Source organism: Athalia rosae, chromosome 2 (assembly GCF_917208135.1).
Source record: "Athalia rosae chromosome 2, iyAthRosa1.1, whole genome shotgun sequence".
NCBI classification, from domain to species: domain Eukaryota; kingdom Metazoa; phylum Arthropoda; class Insecta; order Hymenoptera; family Athaliidae; genus Athalia; species Athalia rosae.
The window spans coordinates 16188875-16209468 of record NC_064027.1 but is presented as its reverse complement, the minus strand read 5'-3'; the positions used below and the strand labels follow the sequence as shown (position 1 = coordinate 16209468).

The 20594-nt window shown below is 38.1% G+C and overlaps 1 protein-coding gene across 4 annotated transcripts in view; it reads left to right on the top strand.

Annotated features, from left to right (window-relative positions):
* Positions 1–110: 110 nt before the first annotated feature.
* The window catches only part of LOC105692038 (venom metalloproteinase 3), a 38147-nt gene continuing 17663 nt past the window's right edge, over positions 111–20594 (top strand). For 2 of the 4 annotated variants that reach the window (XM_012410937.4, XM_048649258.1), the window contains exons 1-2: positions 111–658; positions 1531–1943. The gene's annotated coding sequence lies outside the window, so the exon portion shown is untranslated. Of the gene's footprint in view, positions 683–1530; positions 1944–20594 lie in introns of all 4 variants that reach the window. The other 2 variants (XM_012410936.4, XM_048649259.1) reach the window with 2 other exon arrangements.

Here is a 20594-nt window from a genome sequence, read left to right as displayed (position 1 = left end):
GCGGACAAAATTTTATACATCGTTTCCCCTGGTTGTCTTCTGGTGATCGTTCCCCACCTAGAAACGTACACCGCGGTGAATGCCGCACACGGCAGTCCGATCGAGCCCGTTGTCGTACAAGCATTCGTTTTCATCCGCGGTGAATGCCATATATTTGATTCTTTTTTCTTTTTTTTTTCTTCTCCCCGTTAAAATTTCGTTTCTCAATTTTTCGATCGCTCCGCACGACACGCAGCGCATCGCGTCACCTCTTTCCCTGCACCGTTTTCTAAACGATTGATTAAAAAAAAAAAAAAAAGAAGAAAAAACAGACAAGTAAATAAACACGTGAAACGACTCGATTGTTTGTAACAAAATTAAACGACAAGAGAAAAACAAAAAAAACGGAAAATTACATTCGAACAAATCGGTTAAAATGTCGAAACATTTTTTCAGCTAACTTCGCGAGTTTCATTAGATTGTTTAACGTTTTTACCGTATGAAACAACACCGCGGAGAGTTTTGAGGAGGGCGAACGATCGCCCCGATCCAGTTTATTGCCTTGCTGTTTTCAAAAAATTTCAGGCGTTCATTTAAAACGCGCGCCGATAGTACGCGGTTCGTATTTCACAAGTTGGTTTCGTATTCTCAAATCTCCGTGGAGGTGTGTTAGGGCTGTGTAAGTGAATTTCAAGAGTTTTACGTAAGAATTATTTTACCTGCCAGAGAATTATTGTTTTTCGACTTTGTGTTTCTTTCTTTCCTATTTTTTTTCTTTTTTTTTTTGTCTCTTTTACCGCAGGATATACACTGTATAGTATATAGGGTACGTAATACCGTGGGTGTATTCAGTTTTTGCCGCAAGTTACATAAACTGCCAACGGGTAGATTTAACTACCGCTCGGCTTTCTTTCATTCTTTCTTTCTTTCTTTACATCTCGCAATTTTTTCGCGTTTTTTCCCCTCTCTTTTATCTTTCTTTTCCTCGGAGCGAGGTAAACGCCGTTCAAACTTTTGTCACCGCGACTAATTAACCGACGTGATTTTTCTCCACGTACGTCAAACTTAACGTTTGTGGAGAAAAAAGAAAAAAAACGTCCAAGGATGAGCCGAGACTCCGAGTCGCGATTCGGCGTTAGATTTTGTCTTTTTTTTTTTTTTTTTTTTTTTTTTGAATTTCATATTCGTCACATCTCGTACCGTAGCTGAGGTCGGGGATTCCGAACGAGATACTGCAGCGGTAGCACGATCGAAATCAGCGAATTATTCTTCGCATGCAATAGCCTCTAAATTTATGAAAATTGCACAATGCCGGAAAAGATAAATCCGCAAAAACCAGTTCCAGTATACAGTGTCGCGAATATACGTATGTACATACATACGTATGTATATCTCTACGTGTAATCTTACGTAATATTATTTGACCATTAACTCGCACAGCTGTCCTCTTTCGTTCCGAACACCCCGCGAAAAACGACCCCATTTTTGGTTCTCTTTGTTTCTTTTGGTATTTTTTCGTTTTTTGCTTCTGCAACTTTTGATCGATTCTAGCCAGTGACTTCGTATCGTCGTACATTTACTGTATGGAATAAAAAAAACAAAAAAAAAGAAGGAATTTGGAGAAGTGATTACTGCAGTGAACAAAGTGTTTTAATTTTATAATCAGTATATAAATATAAATTATTTGTGGAAGGATTTTAACGAACGGAGATATACATTTTGATCTACATGAAGTAACAAACGAACGAATAAATAGATAGATAATCGAATAATAATAATAATAATAATAACAACATATCGACTGGTTTCAAGTGTCGTTAATATAAATGTTATTGAAATGTTGTGCTCCCTTTGCATCGTCGAGGTGTATGAAAAATGAAAAACGGAGTTACCGCAACTAACACTTCTACTACTGCAGCGAAACCCAGCAGTGTGACATCTCGAAAGCACTAGCCATAAATGACGTAAGGATTCGTGACATTTTAAATTAAAAATCACCCAACCCAAGCCTCTCATATAATTCCACAGCGGTGGCAATATTTGATTTTTCTCATATGTACGACGTTGTATACTCAACTTCGAACATCGTCTTTCCATTTTTGTATGTGAACAGTTTTTTTTTTTTTTATTATTATTCATTCATTCATCGATTATTCATTTTCTTCTTCTTTTTTTTTTTTTTCACCCAATGAACGTTACGTTCGCATGTACACCCATAACGCAGGACGTGTACCAACAGGTGAACACACACAGGTGTGGCGCGTGTGTCACGTTCGTGAAAAACTTGCGCCCCGGGTCAAATACGACGTGACAAATCTCATACGATTATTTTCAATTTATCAATCGTCCGCGTCCGCCGGGTGAAGGGAATTTTATATACGAGGCAACGATCAAGATTTTCTAATTATATTTCAATTAATGTGCGATGTCGTGAAACGAAAAGTGTATACGGAGACTTTTCTCAGATATATATATGTATGTATATGTATGTATATAATATACTTTCGGTCGACTTTCACGGTGATAATTAACAGGATTTCGCAGAGTCGCATTGGCAACAGTTTTTCATGCGAGTTTGTCGACCGGATTCAATTTTCTATTTATTATGAAAACTTCGTACACTCGCGTTACCGGTTCGCCCGTAAACGCGACAAAATACCACGCGTGTTGGAAAAAAAAGAGGCCGCCGTTCGATCGGATTATTTCCATCATCTGTTCCGATCACCGTGCATCCGTGGCGATCTTCGGTCGATCGATCGGTGCTCCGAAATACTTTCGATTTCGAAACGCCCCGTGCCCCCGTATATATTTACAAAACAAAGCTTATTTCGTGGGACACGTCGTGTTGTACACTTGTACGGTACATCGCGGGGCATACGCACACGTTCACCGAAGGTCGGAAGGTCGGTCAAGAAGTGTGGAGATATGTACAATAAAAGGAGAAAGAACGACAGAAGAAGAAGAAAGAGACGGTTTTAGCGGACGCACTTGTGTGCGCGTATACGGCGTTACCGCCGGTACATGGGTTAGGTATGTAAAATGTTTTTACGTTCGACCGGTGCAGGTTGATTATTGGTTGGCTGCTGCCCTTGACTATTACGCCAACGCTCTCGATTTAGATCAACCGATCAATCGTCCGCTCCCAATTTTTGATCGGTCGCGCTCCGTTTCAATAAAAACAATAAAAACAAAAGAACCTCAACGATACTGTTTCGCGTCGGTGTTATACATATTACGCTTTGTACCCCCGTGTAATCGTAACCGCCAATGGCCAGGCGATTATCGTAATACCTCCACGGTTCGACGGCTCGAACTCCGACGAATCCAGCAGCTGTTAGACGTTATAACAGACGTCATTGCGGTAAAATGTCGTTATAAAACAGGATTTGAAAAATACCGTGCGCGTTACATATATACCATACGTATATATATGTATGTATATATGCGGGCGAGACAGAATTGTTCGACCTCCCACACGTGTTTCCTATTTTTTTTTTTTTTTTAATTAGGTTTTTTTCTCCTCTTTTTTTTCTCTTTCGTCGAAATCGAGATAATTCGGTTACGATCGGAGGAGAGAAAATCGCTCGTTGCAGCTGCTGAAAATTTTTGCGTCGTCCTCCACATCGGGAGGGGATGAATCTACTCGACGGTATTTCATTTTCAACGGAAAAGAAGCTCGGGAATGTTGAACTGAAATGAAATAAAATGAGCGAGTCGCGAGGCGAGTTTAATTTCTCATCTCGCAGATTATGACGCAGTAGCGACGCTGCTGTTGTGTGCGCGCACAGTGCGTATTGCAAAAGTGAATTGTCGATATCTTTAAACGTTGAAAGTTGAAGTATAAAAAACGATTTAATTGCAACGACGACCGTCAAGCCATAACGGGAATCGTATACTATAAAGCTCATAAGTTGTCTGGCATTTGGACTAATAGAAGCTAATGAAGTTGCACAGAGCGCAATCATTGTGCGGCGCGGTGATATACATAGGTATACGTATACATAGGTCGTATATCTTATCCGTAGGACACATGCGATATTAAAATATTATAATTTGCGAGCTGAGAATGCGACCACGTGAAACGTCCTCAGTTCGCTCGCCGTTGTATAAGGAGGACACTCGGAATTTTTGCAAAAAAAAAATTTCAAACTTATCATATTTTCTGACGTCACTGAAATCGATGAAAATTATATTTCGCTACCGAATGAAATTTTCTGTAAGCAAAATTATTTAAAAAAAAAAAAAAAGAAAACCGAAAATAGATGGATAAATAAATAAAAATAATGGCGTTCGGTTTCCCTCTAAAACTATCGGATTGTCAAATACCACAGAGCGAGGATCAGTGATGCTGAAAACCGAATACAGGTTTAGGTGTGAATTGAGTTAAAAATATTATAATAATATTTAAATTATCTACCGGTGGGCCTAGCCCAGATTTTGCACTACCTAGTTTCAGACGGCCAAGTTTTCCTGTTGAAGTTCTAGTCCCGACTTCCGCAAATTATCGAAAAACGAGATCGGGAATGTGCACGCAGCACGCGTGGCGTCCGAACGCATTTCGTGGTAGCCTCGGTGTACGGGAAAGTGTAACATTCGGAGCTCACGCGGGTGCGCACGAGGTACATTTATGCGTAATGAAAAACAGCGTCGTATACCCATGTATAAAACGTAGGCGAGGATTGAATCTTAAAAATTTCTAAACCGAAAGAAAAGTCCGGGCATGTAAACGGCGAAGTGAAATTAAAAGGAACGACGTCGTCGTTGTTTCGGCTCGAGAGAGTTTCATGCACGGTACGTAACGCACAGCGTTCGAATAAAATTATCTACGTATTCCGTGCGTACCTCATTGTCGGTTGAATATTGCGATCGAAATCTTAGAACGATCGTCCGAGTCCGCGACCTAGTTCGAATTTCATAAAAATTATCATTGCGCAGGTATCATCCGGAGGATAAATTTCATTTTTTTTTTTTTTCACTCTCCCGCGCGATTCACTGTAGCAACAACGTAGCATTTTTATCAATCGATATGTATTACGCAATCGATTGCGATAAATAATTACAAAAATTAGAATCCCGTGCGTCCGCATCGTTCGTCGAACAAAGTTCGGTGGTTCCCGTTTTTCGTTCAATTTTTCGCCAAAGTTCGCTTTTTCATTTATTCGAACAATGGTTGTTGCCACAGTTTGTGCCGCCGTCGGTCGCAGCGACGGGGGTATAATACCTAACGCCGGGCCAAGGTCAAAAAAAAGTTTCGCTTATTTTAACTACGACCGTTGAATTTTGATGAATCGTCGTCGTCGCCTGCAGACGCCGACTTATCCAATCTCACGGTTGTATACCCTCCCGGATTCTAATTACAATCTCTCCTTCGGTTTTCGATCAGATACGACCAGAGATAATCCCGAAGTAATCTAGGAGGGGGGGGCGGAAGGGGTGATCTCGCGATTAACAGAGCTGCACTGTTCTGTCTCGATAAAAAATGATCACGAATATTATGGCGAGGTGTGTGTACACCATCGATCGTTGCGTGATATGCATTGTGCGCGTGGATATTATAAAATTAAAATAGATCGACGATTATTAACGCGATTGCCGCGGCTGCGTTCTCCGCACACGTGTAAAGTGTCGAGAACTGGAATACTGAAAACGTTAGCCGCCTAGCTCGCTGTTATAAATGCCGATCAGAGCCAACGTACGTACGTACGTACGTCTCATACATGTGCGCGCTTATATTATACTTTTATACGTACATATATATATATGTATATTCGTACACGGCGTGTGCGTGTAACGTTGGTATATATACACATACATGTACACGTATATACATAGTGCTGATATGGTGAAAGCTGATATTTTGTAACACTCCTGCAGGCTCGCGGGCAGCAACTACATCGCATACCTTATACTCATGCCATTTCATGCCTGCACTTCCAGCATGCCACCATTATATTCGCTCTTGAGCTATCCGTATATTGGCTATATAATACCCATGTATATTTATGTGTATATATACGAGCTGGAGGTATATAATTCCCGTATTATTACGGCAAAATGTCAAACCACGTCGGCGTTATTTTATCGTTTGTAATTATTTCTATTGAATTTTATTTATATATAGAAGGCGAGAAAAAGGTGGACGGGTGACGACAATCGCGACGAAGCTCAGGTCTTCTGACGAATTGAGATGAGAAAATTCGAAAAAAATGATTGGCGAAAAGTAAAAAAATCGGTAAAAAAGAAGAAGAATAAAACAAACGAAACGGCGTCCGAGTCGACGTCCTCGCGGACACGCGTTTCGTCCGCCCGAACCATTGATCTAGTTGATTTTTTGGTTTCACGAATTTTTTGCCTCTCCTATATTCAATCTTCGGTTCGGCATCCGTACAGCTCCCTCCTGCACACGGATATGTAGAAAGGCTGGCCCCGGACACCGCGTTATAGTTACGCTCCGCAGTCTGCGCGACTTTACTTTTGCAGCCTTACGACATTTGAGATTTATCGCCGCTTCCGTCTGGTCAATGACAGAACTCGCGTCCGGGTCGTTGCGACGTCGAATTAAGAGTAAACGCTCTTTGTCTACGTTCGTTCGCCGTTCGATTCAATGGACATGGGTGAATACATATACGTATGCATACGCACACGGGTCTGCGGTATTCGTACGTCGGGTTTTTCGAGCACCGAAAGACGTCGTCAGGTTTTGAAAATTCGAAACGAAAGTTGAGGAAAATTTCGTTACGACTGAAGGAAAACCCAGGCAGCCCGTAATCTTCGACCAGTAAATGTGTAATTCGAATGATCTGTGTGGGTCGAGTAGACGCGAAATGCCCCATATATTATGCGTTACATGGTAGGTCCGCGGTAGAAATATAAGGAGAAAAATAACAATCTTCGTGGAGGTGGTGGAGCGAGGTGGTCGAACGGGAATTATCCTACAAAGTTCTAGTCTGGCGAACAGGGAAAGTAAGAGGACTCGTACACGCCGCTTTGAAAGGGAAGGTTCGACCGCCTGGTGAACTGGTGAACTCCGTCAGCGGGTGTAAAAAGGGACTTTTACAATTGAGGTAAAAATGACGGCGCGTACAGCTTTCGTGCGCCGTAACCGTAACTTTTGATATTTTCGAATATATCGGAGTGCGGCTGTTACATTAACGGTCGGGGAATCGAAAGATCGTTATTTTCTCTACGAGTGGAAAAAGAGAAAACAAAATACCTTGTACCATCGATTAATTCATCTCGTATGGATATCCTGTACGCGAAGGAGGATCACCGCGATACGAAAGACATTATTATTTCTACAGCTTATAGATCCGTAATTAACGTTGTTAATACACGGACTTTCTCCTCGGCGAATCAACAGCTGCAACATTCTATTTTTCTTGTTTATTTGTTCACCGATTTACCAATTTCTTTTCTTTCATACTATTTCAATAACGTCAAAAAATTGCGTTCAGCTGATCCGTACCCAACCGCAACAGACACGCCATCATTTTCGTTTTTTTTTCTTATCAAATTCTCAACGACTCTGTACGCGAGCCCGACCGGCGGACACAACAATCGTATCGGTTCATCATGTGCATCTTTGTCGATGCGAAACTCAGCCGTCAACGTATATATCTTTATTATACTCGACAAGGCGAACAACTATTTTAATACGGAATTATACATACTTTGCACGTGCGTACTTATCCACCTTTTATTACGAGTGTATTATGGTATCACGCTTCCTGGTACAAAGATGCGAAATTCAAATCGAGTCTGACGAATCGAAATATTTTCAGATTTTTACCTGTGTACCGAAATAAAAATTCAAGTTCAAGTTCGATCGAGCGACGTACCGTTTGCATCGATTTCTCAACCGCTCTCGTTCGGGCGCGATATAAAATTCAGACGTTTTTGTAGAAGTAGCAGGTGGCATTATGGGTTCTGTCAATAGACATTAGACAGTTATCGTCGGATAGTTTGGATCTGTAACTGGTCTAAAGTCACCAATTACTCGTTCAAACATTCCTACAGGCATATGCGCAAACGTGACCTTGACACGCGCCGTCACTCTGTAATGTTTGCAAAAATTTTACCTACAAACAACGTAGACGTAGGAATAATAAAGCGATGTGCGAAACTTCGTCGTGCGATTAAAGCCGCCGTGATTATCGGTCTTGGCGATTTTTCATTGACTGTCAACCGCACGGTCGGTAACGTAGGGAAACTATTCTAACGGCAGACGCGGCGCGAGTCGAGGTTTCCCTTCTAACGTTTTTATGCTCACGGTTTCAGAACCCTGATGGAAAAATCGTCGGATATCTCCGCTCTCCGATGGTCGATTTTGTTGAATTTGGGCGCAAATGAAAGCGATTTTTCGGGACTCATTTTGTCTTGGGATTTCCTGACTTATGTCACAGTAACAACGGCAATTCCGTTTGGTACATTATGTTCGTTTGCGGTCTACATCGGCGAGGGAATTTCACACCGAATCTCGTCGATAACCTTGACTCGATTCGTGAGTCCGCGATGTTTGCAAAAATGCCGAACAACCGCCATGTAATAATACGCCTACGTTACATGTACACATTTATGATATACTCGGTTCAAATTAGCTACGTGAATTGTAAAGGATCCGAACGTTCGCGCGAGTATCTCAATACAGAGATATCGGAATCGAATTGGAATTATAGCTCGGGGGCAAAAAAGTCAAAAGACAGCGGCCGTACGAGTTAACTGCTGACGACAGCTACTGCGCGCGAGAACTTTTAAGTTATACCACCGCAATATAATTAAGAGGAAATCATTCCTCTCGGGTTAGGTTGGGTCAAAACTTGCTAATCGGCTAGTCAGAGAGTCGGAACAGCTATAACTGCCACCCATAACGATGGTCCACCTGATTTCTTCTCGCACGAATTTTGTTCACATTTCAATACTCGTGCGTACCTAGAGAGTAAAAAGTTTTTCGCGCTACGTTATGTTGTTTCGGCGTACGATTCGATCGATTGATATTGTATATGTATATTTAAGTTGTTTTAACAATAAATTCGACGCGACAAACATTTACCCTGTACGATATCCGATGTAAAGATAATATGTCGATAAATTTTCGAAATTATTCTGAGCAAAAAAATGAAAAAGGAGTTCGAATTTATGCGGAAAAATATTTTTAATATAAAGTTGAAATTTCTTTGTCTCAAGTCGAATGTGACAAAATAATCAAGATCTTATCTTCTCTCTTTTTCTCATTTTCTTTGCATTTATTCCGCATGCATAGCGAGTTCGTTGTTCGACGCTCAAGTTTATTGGCATTGAAATTGTTTTTTTTTTTTTTTAATTTCTTTATCTTCTTTTCGACTTTTTAACAAAAGCTCTGTAGGATTTCTGAACGAAACGACGATTTCGTCGAATCGTTGTTACCGGCCAGATGAAGAGAAACAAAGAGGAATAAGTTTTTTAATCAAATCAAATTATTAAACAACGAAATATAGCGATAAAAATAAATTTGCGCAAAGTGAAATTATACATTATATTGTATATTTTCGCTCGCTGATGCGTTTCTCTTCATGGATCATTACAGCGAATATAAAAAATACACGCTATATATGCATATAACATTACGCTATAATGCGCAATAGCACACGTTAATATAACTGAAAAAGTGAGAAGCGAAAAATGAAAATAAAAAATTTAATACTCTCGCCCGTTCACGATAGCAGTTTTTGTTGAAAAAAAATCGATGAAGGTGAAAACGCACACAGGCAGCTGTACGGGTACGTGTACCACACCTGATATAATGATACATATACGTGAATGAATTGGAAAGAAACGCACGTAACCAGATGGACCAATTAACGTTGCATATCGGTGTACCCACACAAGTACGTGCACGTATGTACAACGTGTATAAAATGAAAAAAAAAAAAAAAAAAATGTATAATTATAAGAGGATAACGACTTCTCCGAAAAAGTATATTTAATAAAGCGCATGTATGAATATATGTATCCTTAAATCGCGAGTGGGTATATAATAGCTACAATACACATTATACGTGTGTATATATACAGGTATATCATGAAGTTCATTGATGTCAATGTTGCAGATCGCGTGTGCTGTGTAGCAGAATCGTCGAAATTATTATACCGTAAAATTATTTCGTCGGTACCGCACAGGTGTTAAATTTTTTTTTTTATTTTCTCCTTCTAGCTAAGCGTATACAATGCAAGATATATGACAAGGTCTATGGCAGCATACGCTACGGTACCTACATGTGTCTTCGGCGAGAAAGAGAGAAAAAAATGAATCGGAGAAGAGGAGAAAAAAAAAAAGAATCGAACGATAATCATCGCTCGCGATGATCCTCGACACAATTGAGATTTTTAAATCATGTGTATATGTATATAGAGTTATGTGCGAGGTATTGTCCTTCGACTAGCGTCATACAGCACGGATTTAGGTTTCGTATATGATACGATGTCATTTCGTATTTTATGACATCGCGCTGCAGGTGTATATAATCAAAGTATAATTCACTGCGGAAGATATGATGGGCAATTAATATCGAAAACTATATATGCGAAAAAAATATAATAAACCTAATAACTCACGTATGTACATGTATATATATGTGTGTATGTACTCAAGTTCATGGAACATATATATACAATATGTCCGCCGCTGTTATATACCTTCTCACCGGGTTTGAGTAATCATTTATTCATTGTTATATATATATGTGTTATACCAAAGATTTATATGTGTAAAAAAAACAACATCTTCGTGTACATACGTTTGTTTCTACATACTACGTACTGCTCATGTATGTATACCTATGTATTATACATTCTATACTCTCTTAATCAACTGTACAGTGTAGATCCAGGGATTACGCTTCTTGAATGCGGGTCAAGGCTGATGCTGTTGCCGCTGCTTTGCGTGCAGCACACTAAAAAGTATCGTGTATAATACAAACGAATCGGGTTTCTCGATCAAATTATTTCCCAAAACCAAACTCTGAATTGAAACAATCAAATATGGAGGACTAGGAACCGGAATTAAGGGCGTAATATACGTACGAAAGTGAAAATACATGGCTGTCCCGTGCAGTAGATCGCGTACCTATATAACCGCGACAATGATGAAAACGAGGAAAAATTATACGAGAACAACAAATGTCGAAATATTTATAAACATAATTATTGAATGCAACGTACCGCGAATCGACATTTGGAGATTATTTCAATTTTCAAATTTTTGCAGTCAGATTGACGGTTTCATTGTTGTTGCATTGGATCGTGCAAATTTTGCGTCCGTGCGGTACATAAAATTTGGCACAAAAAAAAACAGGGGGAAATGGAAAAAAAAATCTTATATATAGACAGGCAAAAATGCATCGGCGGAACTGGAACCGAGCCAATATACATACCTATATACTTATGTACGACGGGTACATATATATGTACACATATTATTAGCGGGCGAAGCTGTCGCGCCGCGGTCGGTCATTAGTGTCCACGAAGGTCAAAACTCCTTCAGCCAGAAAATAACGACGAATTTTGTTTCGGACAACTTTTTTATTATACGCGGACCGCCGCGCGCCGTACACGCTATAGCCGGGCCCGCCTGTACGCGCACATCACACTCGTCCACGCATCGAAGTCTCCGAGTCGCATGCACGCGTCGCGTCTTACCGTCGTCCGCCGCATTGATGTCACTCCACATGGACGAGCGAATTCGATATCTTCGTTACGTATTATAGGTGCGCATCTACGCGCGGCTAATAATTTTATTTAAACAATTAGATACAGAACTTTTAAGCTGCATATTATTACGTTAGTGCTTAATAATAAGTCATCAGGTGGTGTGTATTTATGATATACACCTGTACGGTGTAACCCGAATTTTTTTATATTTTTTTTCTTACGTGGTTTTTCTATTTTTTTTTCTACAGCTGAAGAATAAATCCCGACGTGTAATAATGCGCGGTTTTTATGAGATCTTTTTTTTTTTTTTCTTCTCGCCTGTGTAAAACGTGGTTATAATCACGTGCGACGATTAGGCAGACAAGAGGGAACCTACAAGTATAAATGTAATGTGGCTGTATACGTAGATATGTATATCTATATGCCCGTGTATATAATTCGTCTTCCCTAAAAATGACTATATGAGAATTTAATTTATCGATTTCGACTCTGCTGATTTTACGACACCGCGCGGTCTTTTAACGTACATTACGCGCGTATGTTAGATGTATATCTATATATATACATACATTATTTACATACCTAGACATATACACAGACGCATTTTATCTAACACGGATATACGTTATATTTTCACGGAATTACCGCGTGCTCTATGCCATCGGAGACATTTTGACGGAACGACATATTTTTGCTATTAATCTAACAGAAGGATTAATCATCAAAGTTTTATACTACGGTATTAGACACAGGTATATACTTTGAGTACACGGACACTTCGTGTGACCAAATCATTCGAAAATCAACCTTACGGTGCAGTTATTTTATTCGTGGAGCAAAAAAAAACTGAACAAAAAAAGAGATCAAATAATTTTAATATCATTTTTTCTTAATCAAATGTAGCAATTATTTATCATTTAGTTTAAAAGGATAAATGTGTCTTTTTCTTCTATTCCCCCCCCCCCCCCCCCCCCTCCCCCCCACGTTTAATGTTAATTTATTTTTTCACCTAACTCAATTCGAGACTTTTTATTGGGTAGAACTAGACAAATTTGTGGAGAATATGTGTTAGAGATAAGAAGAAAAAAAAAAAATATTAAGATCTCTAATTTGAGATCATGTCTGGCAAGATCATTAAAATCTCTCGCGGTATACATATATCTGAAGTATAAACATAGAAAACCACATTTGCTCACTTAGTTTGAAATTAGAATGATTATTTAATTAATTACACACCTATACCTGTGTGTATATTAAAATGATGCGGCCGGCCTTTCAATTAAGTTTAAATGCATATTTCATTACGTATAAGAAATTGATGGATATGGAGGAAAAAAAAGAATTTAATAAAACATATACCTACAAAACATACACCTATAACAACTGTGTATTCATGTGAACATTTAAAATCAACTCTATATGTATGTATGTGTACGATTGAAGAAATTCGGTCATGTACGATAATTTCGTTGATTTGTTTGTCGTATCTTTATTTCTATTAAAAATGTACAAAAATTATTTACGCTCCGTAAATTTTTCTAATAAAATATTTTTTTGCGGCCTTGCGCATCACAGTCACGTCATGTACGTATAGGTATACCGTAAGTATGCGTAACTATGGTGATATTGTTCTATTATATAATAATTAATATTAGAAACAGATGAAATATAATTATACAGGTGTCGAGTCGATGCGGGTGACTCGAAAACCATGACCTCAAATTTGATATAACCTTCGCCACCGCTCGCGCAGGCGTTTATTACACATACGAGTCTAAGGCATATACCTTAATGTGAGTGTATTATCTTATGATCACAAATGAGCGAATCTTTCGCTAGTTCAATTTCTCTGTGTCGGTCTACTTTAATTTCCCTACACCCGAGATACCGTCGATGCAATTTTCGCCTCGAGTTTATATATCGTCTGAGAAGCGCGCATAATATAATTAAACAATTATCTCGGTTTCTACGTGCGTTGTAGTATCATTGCGAATCGCAACGCTGCGCTGCAGCCGTATTTGCATACCTGTACACACGTGAGGGAGAAAAAAAAAAAAAACAAATCAAAAACTGAAAATTATCAATATATCCGTAACGTTTGCACTCGCCCACATCAAACGAGATCGCAATTGTGCTCTCCGAGATAAAGTACACAAAGTAAGTTCATGTACGATGCTATATGCTTATACATCACCCATTTACGTACGTACATATCCAGGGATCATATGCTCACAGCTATTGTATTATACCTGCTTATAAATTTTAAATTTTTTCAATTTCACAGTCCAGCACCTCGTGCGCACGTTTGAAAAATCTGTAAAAGCTGTAAATTCGTACTGCAGGTTAATTATACATATATATACATACGTATGTATAATATATACATATTGACCGCGGGGCCGCGAGCGTTATACGATCATCATTATATGTATACCTATGTATATATAGATATTATACGAGACCGCGTCGTGCCGCGAAGACGTTTAAATTGTTCTCTTTTGCGAAGGGGACCAGTTCGTAGGTTTTTTTTTTTTTTTGTTTCTTTTAATTTTTTCCTCTCTTTCGCGCGCACGCAGCCATCGGACAGAAACGTGTTTTTTCAAAAACCTGTATACAGGAAACACCTGAGGCCTATTCATTACAATATATTCGCTAATTCGTCGCGATATATGATGTGACTCTATAGCATGGTGAATCGATTTTTTTTCTTACATCATTTTTTTTTTTTTTTGTTTATTTTACTTTGATTTTTCAAATATAGCTACACCTTTCCCATTCGACTGTATGGTCATATCGCATATGCCCGTATAATTATACGTATTATAGGTATGAATTTACTTTGAAAAAATATTTCGCATCGTAACCGTATGATAGAAAAAAATTAGACGATTGATGATTATCAAGAATAGCGGAATGATTTTTTTTATTCCAGAGAAATTACTGCACTTCCGTCAACCGAATCGAACCACCACTAAAACCAATGAAGATATTTGAATTTTCGTCGCTTGAGAAATGGAAAAAGTGGCGACATTAACTCGATCAAAAATTGCGTCGATTTTTAAACCCAAAAATCGTAAAAAAAAGACCGAGAAAAATCGCGCTTATATTCTCGTTCGACGTTTCTACGGTTGTGAGAAAAAAAAGTTCCCTTCGGTTTTGAATTCTCTTTCGAAAATTTACTTAAATCTTTCTAAAGAAAAAATAAAACAGTACATACCTAGGTATGTATGAGCAGAGAGAAAATTATAAAAGAATTGAAATTACTTCACATGTAATGCGACTTTCATTTTATCATATGGTTTCTTTTCACAAAGAATCTCGTATGATCTCTGCCTGAAATTAGGAACAATGGTGTTCTCGAGATAGACGGCTTGAATAATTTACGGCCAGAATAAAAACGAAAAAAACAAACAAAAACCGAGCAAATAAAAACCCACTTATGTGCGAGAAAAAGAATTACAGGTGTACTTAAATTTTGTATAGTCAGGGTGACAGCTGCTGTGGTGATTTGACACCGAATGTTTCACGTACACGCGCTATCAGTCAGAGATCATTCGACGGCGCGTTTCTGGAATAATAAAAATAGCGAAAAAAAACCCCCCTGAAAAAAAAAAAAAACCGAAAATTAAAAAAATTGTATAAACCAGTGACTATTATAGATATATACATTGGGTATAATATGTACGAATTTAAACCCCTGGGGGCAAGTAAACTACACATATATATCCGCCAATTATCGCAATTCGAAGGTTTTCGCACACTTAATTACCATCGGGAGTGATATTTATTTCTTATATATCGAGGTAATTAACCACATATACGTATGTTTTTTTTTTTCTCCTTCTTTTTGTTTTCTGTCTCTCTATACATATGTACCTATTTCTTTTTTCTTATTTTCTTCCGAAGTAGCTGAACAACGTAAGATATTTTTGGTGTTTCGATATTTCTTTATAATAAATGTTACATATATATATACAAGATTAAAAATGAAACCGCATCATATTTCGTACAAAGGCTTAGCACCGCATAGGTTGTGTACATAGGTATAAATCTATACGAAGTCGCATTGAACAAATAACAAAAATATTTATTTGAATTTGAATATGAAATTACCTTTTATGTACCTAATTTATAGTATCTACGTATAACTATATATAAATTATATTATACATATATATACGAAACCGCGAAGTTTGAGGTAATTAATCGACGCTATATATATATACGTGTAAAAATGTACGTCGGTGTTTTTGAAATATAACGCACGCGATACACATGTATACGAGAAGGCGAATTTTTATTAATAATTTTTGATATTTTTTCATTGCTCTTTACATTCGTGTGCGACATACACACCTAACGTCCGTACAACAACTGTACTGTACCGATCTTTATAACCGGCGCAACCGAGTCGCACACTTTCACTTGTATCTCAGCAACGTGCGCGAAAATATATACCTTAAGCGTGACTTAAATGTACATAACTATATATCTGTCCAATATCTGCAATACACGTACCAAACACTACGAGTGCATCGCACGGTATTTGTTACAGATATATATCTGGTGAACCACAGCGAGTGTTACGTACGTGCATATCGATTATTATAATTACGTGTATATGCATATTCATTATCCGAATGCAAAACCTTGAGGGAAATTTTACATGCTGTTTACGTACCTACGAGTTACTCCATTCGTTATTTTACCTCCGACTATTCGTCCGTTCCCAACGGTAAACGTATAGGTACATATTGTTTCAGCTTTATTTTCCATTCTATTCAAGCCCAAAAAAAAAAAAAAAAACAAGAACAAGAACAAGAAAAAGTAAAAAGTTCTTTACCTGCGATGAAAAAGCAAAGTCACACGTTCTGTCGGGTGAAACTCTTTATGGTTATGGCTCGTTATATTATACATATAACTGCCCCGAAAAGAGTGCAGAAGAAATTAGATAAAAAGAACAAAAACGAGAATAAAAAAATGGAAAAAAAAAATTCTCACCTAAATTAAAATTTCATGTGTAATGATTCGACGAGCGCTGCAAATGAGATGTGGTGGTGAAATTATTTAAATCATGATATATTGTTAGAATTTGAAATCAAATTGCGAGAGTGTACAAGGTGCATAAAATAAAAATTATATTTAACCAGGTTATCGGAGGATGGTTTTTTTTTTCCTTTTTTTCTTTTTGTACGATATTACGTGTTTATAGGTTTATTTAATGGTCGGTGAAATTCAAGAAGCCGAACCGAATAATCCAAGGATAAAATTTATATTTTACTTCGTACGGAATTAATGAAAATCGGAATATATATTTGAAACTTTTCATAATGAATCGAAAGAACGAAAAAATCGAAAGAAAAAAAAAATTAGCCCGCTCGGTTGTAATTATGATTTTTTTTTTTTTCTACAGAAATTTTACCCTGAATAATTTTTATAAATATTTATTAAACTTGAATGAATCTATTCGGTCGGTGTATGGTTGAAGAAAAGAAAAAAAAAAAATAGATTTTTGACGTGTCTGTAGAGGTATACGGACGTAATATAGCATACAACGTTATATTCACAACGCGATATATTCCAGTTTTATAACGAACGCTCGGCTAACCACCGATGGCAGCTGTATTCATGTGACAGTACATAGGTCCCATGAGAACCGGAGAGAATTATAATTTTGTCAAAACGATTTTGGAATTTTCCAATCGCGCCTACAAGCCCCAAAACTTGATTCCGGTCGTATGTATAATACACATATATATATATATAATACAGCTATGATACACCGTATACACACATTTGTGTACACATAAATCTATATATTATACTGTATACGTTTATAAATAAGTCGACGAGTTGTACGATTTTTTATTTTTTTTTGCTATCACCTATACACGTACATATATTTTTTTTTTCTCATATTTCATTCACAGCGCGTACACGCGATCACGATACCTAATAGCGTCGTTTCCCCCCCATTTAATTTTTTAATTTTCACTCATTCATTCTATTGCTAAAATTTCTTTTCGTACCTATACGCGCAACGTTACAAGGGAAAGAAAATTGCGCCGATAAAAAATATTGAACATTTTAGGGAGAAAAAAATCCGTTAATACGTTTCGAATCAAGAAGAAGAACTCGCGCGATAATTTCAATCAGTCGCAGGCGCGCGTATATTATCGTCTTATTTGAAACGGCCCTAGATTGCGCGAATAAAAATCACTTACAAATTCAGGGTTCTCACCGTATACGTGATGGTTACATTATAACGGCTGCTCTGTGCGTCGTTTATTAACCTTTATACCTCACATGGTATATGGTCGGTGAAGCGCGGATAGCAGCCGTCAAACGTGCATTATTAATTTTTCGACAAACTCGGACGTCCCGGTCAATCGCTTTTCGGCTAATATGGTTATACCTTTACCTTTAAATATTTGCGTGTACTGACTAAAGTAGGCAGAATTTAAAACGTAACGTTTCCTCGTTGTATCCAGATCGCTCGCTCGAATTTCAATCAGAGATCCGAGCTGCTTCCGTCCGATCAATGGAAAACTTTTCTCCCGTCATTTCATCCGCGATATAACGAGTGTCCGGTTTTTTTTGTCGTCCCCCCCCCCTCCCTTATACCCGCAGATTCCCGTTTTAGAGAATTTTCCCGTTGTAGAACCGCGCCAGAGAATTAAGGAGGTAGAAAAATTCGACCAAATTTTTCGGAGAAAAAGTGGTTTTTTATTTTCTCTCGTTTCTTTATTACTTTTCACGGACGCTGCGTAGATGAAATTTACAGCTGGACGGACTTTCGGATTATCGTAAAAATTTTTACAGCATCAATTACGGAGAAATAAGATAAACGATCTTCATTTTTGACGGAAAGGGTTAAGTGTTTTTTTTTCTTTTCTTTTTTTTTTTTTTCTGGTTTCTTCTTTATCTCTACGTTTGAATTTTACCAGATTCTCACCTGCTATTAGAGGTGTATTTAATATGACGGGATCTCTTAACGCGCGGGTAATAAATTTTAAACAAATTCAGCTTATATAATATACACGGTTCTTTGACGCGTATAGGTTTTTTTTTTTTTTATCTTCCTCTCTTTCCTTTTTCTATTTCAAGAGATATTACTAATGATTATTACGCTCGTGTTTATATATACCTATAATAGTTCAAGCTACTTTATAATTACGATACCGTGAACACCGTACAAAGCGTGAATGGAGAAAAAAAAAAAAAAAAAAAACAACTCCATCAATCACGCAGAGATATAATTATCATTATCATCGAATCGATGGATCTTTTTATTTTGCAGAAAAAAAGCGACATATTCTCGTTATACCTTTTTTGCATCCGATTATCGATTGATTTAATTTTTTCAATTCTTACTTCTCCATATTTTTACACCCGCGGCTTGTCAATATTTTTTTTCGTCAGCTACCTTTTTTTTTTTTAATCTTTATTCCATTACGCTCGTATAATATTCGTTATCTCGATCATCTCAATTGTTTTTCGATTTTATTCCCACGCATATTCGCGCACAACGTCACTTGCAATATCGCTCCCTCTTTCAATTAATTCCTCCCCCACATACATATATATATATATGCGCATGGATGTAATACCTCATAACACACACGATTGTACGGGATGTTCACGAATGCCCGTTATATTATTCCTGATGCATATTTCATGCCGCTGCGATATCGAAGCTTCGAGCGTAAAAAATATTCACAATTCCAGGCTAACGTAATTAATCCGGCCGCGTATGCTCACCTGCGTACAACCGCGTGTGTCGCGATGATCGATTACACGTGTGCGAGAAGACGCGTTCCCTCTCGTTGTAAAGTTAATAACCCGATACATCAAGTGGTATCCTCGTATGTAAGTACACTGTACGCGTGTAGTACCGTATAACCAAAAAAAAAATAATGGACCTACACCAATGATTTTGACAGGTGCTCCGTGGTTGATTAATTTCTTTCGTCCAAGTGTGAAACGTAACGGGGTGAAGCAGACGAGATACGTGTGGATCGTTTATACCGATTTTTCGAGACTTTGACGGCTTTTTTCTAATCTTCATAATTAAAAGAAAAAAAACTTCTCTTCCATTCTCGGATAATGCGAGATTGTGCGCCCCTGTGTTCCGCGTCACAATACCCAAGCGTTAAAAAACAAACTATGTATTGATTTTTTTTTTCTTCTATTTTTTGTTCGTCGCGTGTTATTTGACTAACGAGACGTCAATTTTCGCCGTCGCGCTCGGTATCGGTGTAGGAAATATAACGTTCGGAGGATGATTTGAGGAAGCAGCAGGTACTACGTGTACTCTGTGACAACCGGAATTCGAGATCGATTGTAATCGTGAGTGCCACAGCCTAATAAACTGTCGCTTACGGATTACGAAGTCACAAATCTTTCGAGCAATACACGTTACGGTCACCTTCGTACATCCCGTACGTATTTATTTACGATGACCGAGTGCGGTTCGATCCTCGAAGATACAACCTTGGTAATTGCTCACCTCGACGAGGAGCTTATCGCAATACACATCTCATCCTCATCTTGTATTACATACCATACGCGCGGGTACGTACCTTGTTATTTTAACGTTACAACAATCACCCGTCATCTCGTCGATCTCGACAAACAAAACTTATAATCAAACACTCGTTTAATAAGCTGCTAACAAAAATTATATCGGCAATCAATCGCGCCCATTATTCATTCCTCTGTTTTTTCGTTGGAATCGTCGGGTCCCAGACGCGGTTGTGGTACGAACGAAAAGAAACGAAACAAAAAAAAAGAAAAAAAAAACAGTAGAAAAGGAAGAATTCGTATGCGGAAAGAAAGTGCAACGTATCCTCGATTCGATCATCTTCACCGGGTAAAATTTATTCGCCTATCCGCCGACGCGGTAAATTTTCGGGGGGGTGGTGGGGGTG